Source organism: Ovis canadensis, chromosome Y, assembly GCF_042477335.2.
Source record: "Ovis canadensis isolate MfBH-ARS-UI-01 breed Bighorn chromosome Y, ARS-UI_OviCan_v2, whole genome shotgun sequence".
In the NCBI taxonomy this organism is placed as follows: domain Eukaryota; kingdom Metazoa; phylum Chordata; class Mammalia; order Artiodactyla; family Bovidae; genus Ovis; species Ovis canadensis.
This window is the reverse complement of record NC_091271.1, coordinates 21,420,418-21,432,775: the sequence shown is the minus strand read 5'-3', so window position 1 is coordinate 21,432,775 and position 12,358 is coordinate 21,420,418. Positions and strand designations below refer to the sequence as shown.

Sequence of the window (12,358 nt, the reverse complement as noted above, 5' to 3'; positions counted from 1 at the left end):
GCCCCAAGCCAAGGGAGAAAAGACGGTTTACACACCAAAGCAATAATCCAGCGCACCAGCAGCCCCAAAGGAATGGGGGGAAAAATGCGAAATTAAACACCAAAACAACAAAATCCTATTAGCAGCCCCAAGTGGAGGGAGAAAAGCCGCGTTACCCACCAAAGCAGCATTTCGCACAACTTCGAGCCCCTAGCCAAAGGAAAAAAGGAGAACTACACACTAGAACATTCGGCACACCTAAACCACACAACTAGCAGCCAAAAGCCAACAGAAAACCAAATTACACACCAGAGCAACATTCTGCATGACTTAGCCCCACCAACTAGCAGCCCCAAGCAAAGGGAGAAAAGCCGCTTGACACACCAAAGCAATATAATAGCACACAAGCAGCCCCAATGCAACGGGAAAAAAAAATGCTGAATTAAACATCAAAACAACATTCAACCCTACTAGTAGCTTCAAATGGAGGGGAAAAAGCCACTTTACACACACAAGCATCATTCCGCACTACCAGCAGCCCAAAACCAAAGGAAAAAAGACAAACTACACACCAGAACAACATTCTTCATGATTAAGCTGCCCCAAGTAGCAGCCCCAAGCCCATGGAGAAAACTAGAGGTACACACCAGAGCAACATTCTACGCGACTCAGCTCCCGCAACTAGCAGCCCCAAACAAAGGGAGAAAAGCTGCTTTACACACCAAAGCAATAGAATGGAGCACAAGCAGCCCAAAGGCAACAGGGAAAAATAATTTAAAAAGCTGAATTACACACCAAAGCAACATTCAGCCTGACTAGCAACCCCAAGTGGAGGGAGAAAAGCCACGTTACCCAGCAAAGGAACACTCCGCACAACTAGCAGCCCCAAGCCCACAGAGAAAAGCCGGATTACTCGTCAGAGCAACATTCTGCACAATTAAGCCCTCGCAACCTGCAGCCCTGAGCAAACAGAGAAGAGCCTTACACACCAAAGCAATAGTACAATGCACTAGCAGCCCCAAAACAACGGAAAAGAAAACCGAATTAAACACCAAAACAAAATTCAGCCTGACTAGAACATGCAAGTGGAGGGAGAAAACCCGTGTTACCCATCAAACCAGCATCCCACACAACTGGCAGCCCCAAGCCAATGGAAAAAAGCCGAATTACGCACCAGAGCAACATTCTTCAGGACTAAGCCACCTCAACTAGCAGCCCCAAGCCCATGGAGAACACCCGAATTACACACCAGAGCTACATATTTCACGTCTAAGCCCCCGCAACTATCAGCCACAAGCCAACGAATTATACACCAGAGCAACATTCTCCCCGACTCAGCCCCACAACTAGCTGCCCCAAGCCAACGGAAAACAAACAAACAAAAAAAAAAACCCCGAATTACAAACTAGAGCGACATTCTGGACCACTCAGCCCCTGCAACTAGCAGCCCCAAGCTGAAGGAGAAAAGCCCTTTACACACAAAAGGAATAGCACGGCGCACAAGCAGCCCCAATGGATCGGGAAAAACTTTAAAAAGCAGAATTACACAGCAAAGTAGCATTCAGCCCGACTAGGAACCCCACTTGGAGGGCGTAAAGACACGTCACGCGCCAAAGCAGCATTCCACACAACTAGCAGCCCCAAGCCAATTGAAAAAGTCGAATTACACACCACAGGAACATTCTGCGCGATTAAGCCCCCGCCACCTGCAACCCCAAGCCAAAGCAGAAAAGCCTGTTTACACACCAAATCAACTGTCCAGCGCACTAGCAGCCCCAAGGCAACGGGACAAAAAAAAAAAAAAAAAAAACGAATTAAACACCACAACAACATTCAGCCAGACTAGAACATCCAAGTGGAGGGAGATAGGCCTTGTTACCCACCAAACCAGCATCCCACACCACTACCAGCCCCAAGCCAAGGAACAAAAGCCGGTTTACACACCAAAACAATACTCCGGTGCACTAGCAGCCCCAAGCCAATGGAAATAAAGCCAAATTACACACCACAGCAACATTCTGCACAACTAAGGCCCCACAACTAGCAGCCCCAAGCCAACGGATAAAAGCTGAATTACACACCACAACAACATTCTGCAGGACCAAGGCCCCACAACTAGCAGCCCCAAGACAACGAAAAAACCCCAAATTACACACCAGAGCAACATTCTGGACGACTAAGCCCCCACAACTAGCAGCCTCAAGACAAGGGGGAAAAGCCGGTTTACACACCAAAGCAATAGTACCCGCACTAGCAGCCCCAAGCAAATGGGAAAAAAAGCCAAGTTACACACCACAGCAACATTCTGCACAACTAAGCCCCAGCAACTAGCAGCCCCAGTGGAGGGAGAAAAGCCACGTTACCCACCAAAGGAGCATTCTGCACAACTAGCAGCTCAAAGCCAATGGAAAAAAGCCGAATTACACACCAGAGCAACATTCTGCACGACTAAGCTCCGTCAACTAGCAGCCCCAAGTGGAGGGAGAAAAGCTGGTTTACACACCAAAGCTATTGTCTGGCGCTCCAGCAGCCCAAGGCATCGGAAACAAACAAACAAACAAAAAGCCTATTTACACACCAGACCAACATTCAGCCCCACTAGCACCCACAAATGGAGGAAGAAAAGCCACTTACCCACCAAAGCAGCATTCAGCACAACTAGCAGCCCCAAGCCAATGGAAAAAAGGCGAATTACACACCAGAGCAACATTCTGCACGACTAAGCCCCACAACTAGCAGCCCCAAGTCATGGGAGAAAAGCTGTTTTACACACCAAAGCAAAAATATGCCCCACTATCGACTCCAATGCCAAAGGTTTAAAAAAAAAAAAAAAACAACGAATTACACACCAGAGCAACATTCAGCCTGACTTAGCAGCTCCTTGAGGAGAGAGAAAAGCCGCGAAACCCACCAGAGCATCATTCCGCACAACTAGAAGGCCCCAAACCAACGGAAAAAGCCAAATTACACACCAGAGCAACATTCTCCAAGACCAAGCCCCCACAACTAGCAGCCCCAAGCCAACGGAAAAAAAATGAATTACACACCAGAGGAATATTCTGCACAACTAAGTCCCGCAAGTAGCAACCCCAAGTCAAGGGAGAAATGCCCGTCTACATGCCAAAACAATAGTTCTGCACACTAGCAGCCCCAAAGCAAGCGAAAGAGAAAAACAACTGAATTATACACCAGAGCAATATTCAGCCCGACTAGCAGCTTCTTGTGGAGGGAGACAAGACGTGATAACCCACCAGAGCATCATTCCACACAACTAGCAGCCCAAAACCAACGGAAAAAAGCCAAATTACACACGAAAGCATCAATTTGCACATCTAAGCCCCCACAACAAGCAGCCCCCAGCCAACAGAAAAAAACCTGAATTACACACCAGAGCAACATTCTGCAGGACTAAACCCCCCTAACTGGCAACCCCAGGTCAAGGGAGAAAAGCCGAATTACACACCAGAGCAACATTATGCACGACTAAGCCACCACAACTAGCAACCCCAAGTCAAGGGCGAAAAGCCAGTTTACATGCCGAGACAATAGTTCTGCACAGTAGCAGCCCCAAGGCAACGGAAAAAAAAAAAAAGTCAAATTACTCACCAGAGCAACCTTCAGCCTTTCTAGCAGCTCCTTGTGGGAGGAAGAAAAAAAGCGATAGCCACCAGAGCATCATTCTGCACAACTAGCAGCCCCAAACCAACCGAAAAAAGCCATATTACACACTAGAGCAACATTCTACGTGACTAAGGCCCTGCAACTAGCAGCCCCAAGCCAACAGAAAAAAGCTGAATTTCACACTAGAGCAACATGCTGCATGACTAAGCCCCCACAACTAGCAACCGTAAGCCAACGGAAAAAAGCCGAAATTCACACCAGAGCAACATTCTGCACGACTAAACCCCGCAACAAGCAGCCCCAAGCCAATGGAAAAAAAAAGCCAGTTTACATACCACAGCAGTAGTAAGGGGCACTAGCAGCCCCAAGGAAACTGAGTCGGGGCGGGGGGGGGGCAGGGGCGGAAAAGTCGAAATAGCAAAACAACCTTCAGCCCAACTAGCAGCCCCAAACCTACGGAAAAAATCCAAATTACACACCACAGCAACATTCTGCACGACTAAGGCCCTGCAACTAGCAGCCCCAAGCCAACGGAAAAAAAAGCCAAATTACACACCAGAGCAAAACAGCCCCGACTAGCAACCCCAAGTAGAGGAGGAAAAGTCATCTTACCCACCAAAGTAGCATTCTGCATAACTAGCAGCCCCAAGCCAAGGGAGAAAAGCCAGTTTACACACCAAAGCAATAGTCCGGTGCATTAGTAGCCCCAAGCCAACGGAAATAAGGTGGTTTACACAGCAAAGAAATAGTCTGGCGCACTAGCAGCCCCAAGGCAACGGAAAGAAAAAAAAATTCGAATTACACACCAAAACAACATTCAGCCCAACTAGCACCCCCAAGTGGAGGAAGAAAAGTTGCGTTACCCACCAAAACAGCATTCCACACAACTAGCAGCCCCAAGCCAACGGGAAAAACCCGAATTACACACCAGAGCAACATTCTGCATGACTAAGCCTCCGCAACTAGCAGCCCCAAGCCAAAGGAGAAAAACCAGTTTACACACCAAAGTAATAGCCCAGCGCACTAGCAGCCCCAAGGCAACGGGAAGAAAAAAACAAAAAGTCTAGTTACACACCTAAGCAACATTCAGCCAACTAGCAGCCCCACTCCAGAACTCTTGCCTGGAAAACCCCATGGACAGAGGAGTCTGGTAGGCTGCGGTCCGTGGGGTCGCGAAGAGTCGGACACGACTGAGTGACTTCCCTTTCACTTTTCACTTTCATGCATTGGAGAAAGAAATGGCAAACCACTCCAGTGTTCTTACCTGGAGAATCCCGGGACAGGGGAGCCTGGTGGGCTGCCGTCTACGGGGTCACACAGAGTCGGACACGACTGAAGTGACTTAGCAGCAGCAGCCCCAAGTGGAGGGAGAAAAGCCGCTTTACTCACCAAAGCAGCATTCCTCACAACAAACAGCCCCAAGCCAACCGAAAAAAAGAAAACCCGAATTACACACCACAGCAACATTCTGCAAGACTAAGCCCCCGAGCTTGCAGCCCCTAGCCTAAGGAGAAAATCCAAGTTACACACCAAAGCACTAGTCCGGCTCACTAGCAGCCCCAAGGCAACGGGGCGAGGGGGGGGGGGCGGGGGGAGGCCGAATTACACACTAAAACAACATTCAGCCTGACTAGCAGCCCCTAGTGGAGGGAAAAAAGCCGTGTTAGGCACCAAAGCAGCATTCCACACAACTAGCAGCCCTAAGCCAAAGGAAAAAAGGCGAATTACACACCAGAGCAACATTCTGCATGACTAAGACCCGGCAACTAGCAGCCCCAAGCCAAGGGAAAAAAAACAAATTACACACCACAGCAACATTCTGCACGACTAAGACCCCGCAACCAGCAGCCCCAAGCCAAGGGAGAAAAGCCAGTTTACACACCAAAGCAATAGTCTGGCGCACTAGCAGCTCCAAAGCAATGGGGGGGGGGGGGGGAGCTGAATTAAACACCAAAGCAACATTCTGCCTGCGCAGCAGCCCCAAGCAGAGGGAGAATAGCCGCGTTACCCACCAAAGCTGCATTCCACACAACTAGCAGCCCCAAGCCAAGGGAAAAAAGCAGGTTTACACAGTAAAGCAATAGTCTGGCGCACTAGCAGACCCACAGCAACGGGGAAAATAAAAAGCCAGTTTACACACCAGAGGAACATTCAGCCGGACTAGCAGACCTTATCGGAGGGAAAAAAAAAAAAAAAAAAAAAACCGTATTACAGACCAAAGAAGCATTCCGCACCTGAAACAGGCCCCAGCCAACCGGAAAAAAAAGCCGCATTACACACCAAAGCAACATTCTGCACAACTAGCGGCCCCTATTGGAGAAGGAAATGGCAACCCACTCCAGCCTTCTTGACTAGAGAATCTCAGCGACGGGCTAGACTGGTGGGCTGCCGTCAAGGGGTCGCACAGAGTCGGACACGACTGAAGGGACTCAGCAGCAGCGGCCCCAAGTGGAGAGAAAAAAGCCACATTACACACCACAGCAACATTTTGCGAGAAACTAACGCATCATCCCACATGACTAGCAGCCCCAAACCAACGGAAAAAAAAGCCGATTTGCACACCAAAGCAACACCAGGCGAGAAACGAAAGCAACATTCCACACTAGCAGCCCCAAACTAATGGGAAAAAAGAAAAAAAAAATTACACACCGAATGCAACGAACATTCCACCCTAGTAGCCATAAGCTTGTGGAGAAAAGTCCAGCCTTATATACCAAAGAAAAGCTACAAAGGAAAAACAGCTTTCTCAGTCCCAGGGTAGGAGTATACGTCCAGTATATCCTCCCACAGCCAACACCCAGACATTTCAAACCCCCTTCTTTGCCCCACCCCCACTCCCACCTTCCCTCCTGTCCCCCAGCCCTCCATTCAGACAAAAGAACCCTCAAACTTCACCGGCTTTCCATTGTTACTTCAGGCACTGATTCTCCAAGGAATAAAAATTAAAGATACTTTTCAAGAAATAAACTAATAAGACTTTTAAGGGTAATGTACACACACACACGTATATACATACACTCAGCTATTAGCTCTTACGGGGAAAAGCCTGACAGGAAAATTCAGTCTGAGTTATCATTTTTCTCCAGTAAAATACTGACGCTATACCTATAAACATGTTCTTGTAAGGTATAAATCTGTTTTTCCATCTTCAAATGCCTTTCTTTTGTTACCTTTCTTTTGTCTCGTTCTTCCGAACCTTCCCAGTCAACCACTAGCTAAACTTATGTTAAACGCAGCCCTGCCTCTTCCGTCAAGAGCATAAGGAACCGGATGTATGGCGTGAGGAGACAAGCGTAAGGGACCTTTATGTATCGCGAGATGAACCGCAGAGACAGTACGGCAGGAAGAAAATACAGAGGCAGAGGAAGGGCAAATGGAGACCTTTGAGGGACAGTCTAAAAAAAATAAAAATAAAAAGAGCAAAATATTCTACTAGATTTACCAATCGCGTTAACTTAATCACTATAAAATACAGAAGAGAACTTTTACCATTACCTGTTTTTCATAATTTATTGCCGTCTCAAATGTCACCAATATCATCGCTCTTGCGTGGCATATTGTTTAATTGTGTGTGATTTTCCTTTTCCTTGGTACAAAAGAAAAGTAAAAATAAGAAAAAATAATGAGAATATTTAAAATATTTAGGAGTTAAAAGCCTTAGTGTCTTTGCATAAACAGATTTGGAACTTTGTCATTAAGCAAATACAGGTAATGTTTTACACTAAAAATCCCAAAAGTAACAAAATGAGGAGATCCACTACGGACAATTTCTGCAATTTCTGTCACCTCAGTTTCTGTATAATAAATACAATTTTCAGCTAATACATGTCTATAGCTGAAAAAACTCTGCTGACAGACTATTTTTCCCTAATATAAAATTCTTCCTTCTAGGAATTAACATGCAAAATCATATCTAACAGAAAAAAATGGACTTAATGAAGGACAGGACTAACACTTATTTTCCAAGGGTTTCTCTAGAATTTATCTATGTAGTTTATATAGCCATTTAATATATATACATAAATATGTATACATGTATATATATATATTTATGCTTATATAAGATTTATATACATATATATGTAAGTATATTAAATTTTACTATTCTTAAAAAGCAATACTATAGCTCCTTTTTCAGCGCTTATGTCTTATTTTAATACTGATGTCTACTAATCTTTATATTTCCCCAATCACAGAAATACTTAGTAAGTATTTCTTAGTAAGCTGTTACAAATAAGTAATATAGTGTAGACTGGTTCTTCTAAAGTAGTGATTGATCTTTTTAATAATCTTCTTTAGTTGAATCCCTGGAGAAGGAAATGGCAACCCATTTTGGTATTCTTGCCTGGAGAAGCCCATGGATAGAAGAGCACTGGGGCACTGGCAAGCTCCAATCCCTGCAGTCTCAAAAAATGGGACAGAACTGAGCGAACATACTGTAGGTAAATGGGGCTTCTTTGATGACTCAGTGGAAAAGAATCTTCCTCCAATACAGAAGACCTGAGTTTGATACCTGGCTCAGAACAATCCCCTGGAGAAGGAAATGGCAACCCTCTCCAGTATTTTTGCCCAGAAAATTTCACGGATGAGGAGCCTGGCAGGTTATAGGCCATGGAGTCGCAAAGAGCCAGAGACAACTAAGCAGTCAAGAACATGTAGGTAAACAACTCAGTAGTGAAATCAGGCACCAAGGGTAAACACACCTTAATATATTTGTATAAGATATAGTTTAGAAAATAATTTTTAGAGTAATGCTTACCAGTCTATTAGTATTAATGTCTTACTACAGAACCATTCTAATACTATATGTCTATATTACTACATTCTTACTTGAAAGTTTTCCTATGGCTCTATTAGTATTAGCGATTACCTTTTTTCATTTCAACAGGTAAAATGGGCCCTTTGTTTTAATTTAATATCTCTTTTGGAAAGTAAATGTCATTGCTTAATTTTACTGATATTGCAGTAACTAATGTTACAAAACTTAAAACATGTAAGCAATTACAGTCAACTAATAGATGATAATTAGTTCAAATATAGAATTATGACATTAACCAATGAGGGTACACGTTGGAAAAGCATTCCTGGAAATAAAGCATTATGATAGCTGCCATAAAAGGCATGAGAACATGCTCCAATTATTTAAAAAATGATTAATACACATGACAGTTATTTGTCACTTTCTGTATACTTATCAGAATAAATCAGCCATTTATTGTGATACAAAATGTACACTGCAGTGTAGACACAGTGTCCCCTGCCCTGGGAATGCCTGGGTAGGAACTGGCGGCCAGGAGTGGAGCAGCTCAAAGGGGCCAGAGGCCAGTGGTGGGTAAGGGTTGCAGCTGGAGCCAGAGCCAAGATAGAGAAGCTACTGAGTCCTTCATGATGAAATATTGGGGAACACCTCTTTCTCTACTTTGTGTAGTTGATAGTTTGGATAGTGAAGCAATGGCTGAATGTCAAAACCTTTTGGCAGGACCTTGCAAGGGGAATCAGACTCTGTCTGGAGAATTTGTACTGTCTCAAAGTTGGATGCTTGAATTCAGCAAAAGAGGGAGGAGTAGCATCAAAAAGGGGCGAGCAGTATCCTGGCTCAGAGAGAAGACCAGAGCACAGAGAGGAAGCAGGAAAGTGAGCCACAGGTTGTTGGGAGAACTTTTCACTGCTGCACTTGTGATGATGGAGTTTTCTGATTCAGTCTCCTCTTGTTTTATGAACTTTTTAATCCTGTGTTTCAGTCAGTAGTGGCCCATATTATTGGTAATCCATCTCTACATGGAGATTTTTGGTCATGGCTGAAGTTATTCTTCAGGTCAATTATCTCATCTTTCTCTGTGCTCCCCCTCTTCATTCTTATCAATCTTGTGAACATAATTTGGTTCCAGGATTTAGCTGACCTGGCATTTGAGGTGTCAAGGAGGGAACCTCACCCATTCTCTAACGGCAGAATTACTGCTGATATCCTCTTTAGCCTTTCACTGTAATCTCTCTTCCTCCTCCAGGATATGTTTGTCAGCCTTTTTACCATTCATTTTGGCCAGTTGCTTAGTCTCCTGCATACATCTCTTCTCTGTTCACTTCTGTACCCATTATATTGCTTTGAAAATTGTTGGTTCAGTAAAGGAATTGGAATGCACCAGCGATATCAACATAGAAAGAAACTGGCCTTACTACTTTGGATTTGGTTTACCCCTGGGTTTCCAATGTAAGATGGCAATGCGCTCTCCTGCATTGTGGCTGCCTCTTCTCTATCCTTTTTCCTTTATTCATTATCAGTGCCAGTGAAACAAAGACACCTGGCAAAGCACATCTTTTCAATTGAATGTCTTCTTCTTGGTGGTTTTCTTAAACAGCCGAGCTTTCCATTTCCAATTCCATTGTCCTCTACCTGTGGGCTCTCCTGAGTAGCTTTATTTCTGCAAAGAAGTTCCCTTACCACACACATCTAATGCCAGACTGAAACTGCTGCCAGCCACTAAGTTATCTGCCATCTGGAGGGGGTGGATAGGAACAGAAAGACTTCATGGGAACTCTTTTCCTCGTTCACCACTTCCCCCTCGACCTGCTGCCCCCAAAGAAAGTGGAGCATACCCTTTGAGGGCTCTGCCCATGTTTCCCTTATCTCTGAAGAATCTGAGGAATCCAGATTTTTATGTTAGGTGCATGTAAGGCAGAATCTTCCTGACACCACCATGGACTTTAAACACTTGAGAGTCTGAAAGGACCACTGATTTTTCTCAGCCCTTTTCTAGTATTTGCCATCCAGCCCCAGACCAGCACTGATCTGAATCCTCTTTCTCCCTGTGTCATTCCCCACTCCCACTTCCCCTTCCTCTTCCTACATTTCACCACTCTTGGATGAATAGATATTTGTGATGCTAGCTGTTTTATTTTGTTATTGCTGTTTTCCTGTGAATCACATACATAAGCATATATATTGCCAACAAATTTTGAAAACTTAGCATTGGCCAAACCATTTGGCACTGAAAAAGGTCAGTTTTCATTCCAATCCAAAGAAAGGCCCACTAGTAAAGTAATGCTCAAAATTCTCCAAGCCAGGCTTCAATAGTACATGAACCATGAATTTACAGATGTTCAAGCTGGATTTAGAAAAGGCAGTAGAACCACAGGTCAAATTGCCAAAATCTGTTGGATCATAGAAAAAGCAAGTGAGTTCCAGAAAAACACCTATTTCTGCTTTATTGACTATACCAAAGCCTTCAACAGTGTGGATGACAACAAACTCTGGAAAATTCTAAAAGAGATGGGAATGCCAGAGCACCTGACCTGCCTCTGGAGAAATCTGTATGGAGGTCAGGAAGCAGCACTTAGAACTGGACATGGAACAACAGACTGGTTCCAAATAGAGAAAGGAGCACATCAAGGCTGTATATTGTCCCCATGCTTATTTAAATTATATGCAGAATTCATCATGAGAAACTCTGGACTGGATGAAGCACAAGCTGTAATCAAGTTAGCAGGGAGAAATACCAACCACCACAGGTAAAGAGATGACACCATCCTTATGGAAGAAAGTGAAAAAGAACTAAAGAGCTTCTTGATGAAAGTGAAAGAGGAGAGTGAAAAAGTTGGCTTAAAACTCAATAATTAGGAAACTAAGATCATGGCATCTGGTCCCATCATTTCATGGCAAACAGATGAGGAAACAGTGGAAACAGCAACAGACTTTATTTTGGGGAGCTCCAAAATAAATGCAGATGGTGACTGCAACCATGAAGTTAAAAGGCACTTGCATCTTGGAAGAAAAGTTATGGCCAGCCTTGACAGAATATTGAAAAGCAGAGACATTAAAGGTCTGTCTAGTCAAGGTTATGTTTTTGTTTTTGTTTTTTCAGTGCTCATGTATGGATGTGAGGCTTGGACAACAAAGAAAGCTGAGCCCTGAAGATTTTGATGCTTTTGAATTGTGGTGTTGGAGAATACTCTTGAGAGTCCCTTGGACTGCAAGGAGATCCAACCAGTCCATCCTGAAGGGAATCAGTCCTGAATATTCATTGGAAGGACTGATTGTTGAAGCTGAAACTCCAATACTTTGGCCACCTGATGTGAAGAGCTGACTCATTGAAAAAGACCCTAATGCTGGGAATGATTGAAGGCAGGAGAAGAAGGGGACGACAGAGAATGAGATGGTTGGATGGTATCACCATTTCAGTGGACATGAGACTGAGTAAATTCCGGGAGTTGGTAATGGACAGAAAAGCCTGGTGTGCTGGAGACCATGGGGTCACAGAGTCAGACATGACTGAGCAACTAAACAGCAAAAAATCTGGGATCAAACCCAGGTCTCCCACATTGCAGGTAGATTCATTACAAGCTGAGCCACAAGCAAAGCCCAAGAATACTGGAGTGGGTAGCATATCCCTTCTGCAGTGGATCTTTCCCACCCAGGAATCGAACTGGGGTCTCCTGTATTGCAGGCTGATTCTTACCAACTGAGCTGTAAGGGAAGCACCACCCCCCCTTTTTTAAATAAGTCAAAAGCATGAAACTTTTTCCAAAACTATATTTTTGGGATATTTTGCATAAAGTAAATCACCATTGTATATTCATTAACAGTATGCATAAAAAGGAATTGGGAACACATGATAAAGCACAAACAATTATACTGTGCATTAATAATAGAAATAAATAAAAAAATAATTGTAAGAAATCTTTAGTACACTATTATAATAGTAATTTGGAAAATGAAATGGCAAGTCATTTAAAAGAAGGTGCTTACCAATAATTATTCAAG

At 44.1% G+C, this 12,358-nt stretch overlaps 1 pseudogene; it reads left to right on the top strand.

Annotated features, from left to right (window-relative positions):
• Positions 1-6,918: 6,918 nt before the first annotated feature.
• On the top strand, positions 6,919-10,007 carry LOC138431487 (etoposide-induced protein 2.4 homolog pseudogene; annotated as a pseudogene).
• Positions 10,008-12,358: the final 2,351 nt, after the last annotated feature.